A 1,580-nucleotide genomic window follows, 5' to 3' on the forward strand; every position below is an offset into this window, starting at 1 on the left:
CAGACTTTGCCAAGGGAAGCAGAGAGAAAATGGTTGAGTTGCCTCCTTCAGAACAGCTTGGCCTAGCCACTAGGTCTGGTTCACTGTTGTGGCCTTGCTCAGGTTGGGGGTATTTTAATTATCTGGGGAGGTCCCAGGGTGTTCGGGGCAGATTATGAGGCTGTTCCCTTTTGAGATAAAAACTAAGAAATGCAGGACTAGAGAATTTTTTTTTAGAAATCTGGGATTTAGATATTTTATTTGAAGCGAGGGGGGAGGGGCAGCTGAGATTCTGAGAAGGTTTTTGTTTGCAAGAAGCAACATTGTTTGATCTGTCATTGTACCAAGGGGGGAGATGGTTGTCTGTAAAGGAGAATGAAGACTAAATGCAGCCCATGAGGATGGGATTTGAACCCTGCGTGCAGAGCACAATGGATTAACAGTCCATCACCTTAACCACTCGGCCACCTCATCTGAGCTGCTAAGATAGGGACAGGAGGAGAAATCTAAGGCCGGCAGAGATAGGGCCACTAAGGAGTTTTTAAATACTAAGCATAAGCAGGGGCTGAATGAGCTCCCCCGTCACATCTAGTGAGGAGCTGTGGGAAGACTTCAGGAACAGGCCGTGTTTGCATAGACACCCCTACTCTGCCTAGCTATGCAGCATGATGGGGCCGCTTCCCCAAAATGACCAGTTTGGGATGGTGGTGGGTTACACATCACTTTAGGATTGAGTGGAATGAAATGTTATTCTCCTCCCTGTACGAGTGAAGGGCAGCAGAACGTACCTAGGCCGTCCTGACGGAGGGGTGGGTGGGGGAGGAATCGCTTTCATTGGACTGCAGAGAAGTGATTGAGGACGTCACCCTAACCCAGTGGTCCCCAAACATTTCACACTGCGCCCTCGTATCCATGGCTGTGGCCCCTCGGAAGCCGTGGTTGAGAACCGGGGCTGGGAGTGGGGCCGTTGCTTGCTGGGGAGAGGGGTGCGGACAGGGGTAAGGGGGTCGAGGCCGGGCTGGGAGCCAGGGCCCAGGCTGAGGGTGGGGTTGGGGAAGAGCTGGGACAGAGTGGGGCTGAGTGGGGCTCCCTCCCTGCCCTCCATGGGGGCTGGCTCAGGCCCTGAGGTGCCCCCATCAATCTTCCTCTGTCCCCCTAGGAGTCACGCCCCACATTTTGGGGACCACTGACCCCTATTCGCTAAGCAGGGGCTAGTGATGCCAAAGCCCAGGGAAAGGGAGAACAAGTGCGGGGGCGCCAGCACCGGAACCCTGCCCCCCCCACTTCTGTGTGTGGCTCCGCCCCCTTCCACCCCTTCCACCCACGGCCCCACTGTTAGGCCTGAATAAAGATGTAGCACAAAACCAGTTGTGCCAACCTGACTGGAGTCAAGCATCTAGAGGTTTCTGGGTAAACCCAGAGTGGAAAATACTGAGAAGCAGCATTGTCTCACAAAGCCCTGGGAAACAGTGAGATCAGTGAAGGGGCTGGGACCAGCTGTGTTATGTTGAGAAACAAACTGTCTGAGGAACTGATAAGACATACAAGCATCTCACAGTTCTGACTAACTCCTTGGTTTAGTGTTCGGTGTGTTTTTAACT

General features: G+C 53.4%; 1 non-coding gene across 1 annotated transcript; it reads right to left on the reverse strand.

Moving 5' to 3' along the window:
• Nucleotides 1-366: 366 nt before the first annotated feature.
• TRNAN-GUU lies at nucleotides 367-453 on the reverse strand. The gene has a single exon. It is a non-coding gene; the product is annotated as a tRNA-Asn (tRNA).
• Between the last annotated feature and the right edge of the window lie 1,127 nt (nucleotides 454-1,580).

The sequence above is a fragment of the Mauremys mutica genome, unplaced genomic scaffold, assembly GCF_020497125.1.
Source record: "Mauremys mutica isolate MM-2020 ecotype Southern unplaced genomic scaffold, ASM2049712v1 Super-Scaffold_100108, whole genome shotgun sequence".
Classification (NCBI taxonomy): domain Eukaryota; kingdom Metazoa; phylum Chordata; order Testudines; family Geoemydidae; genus Mauremys; species Mauremys mutica.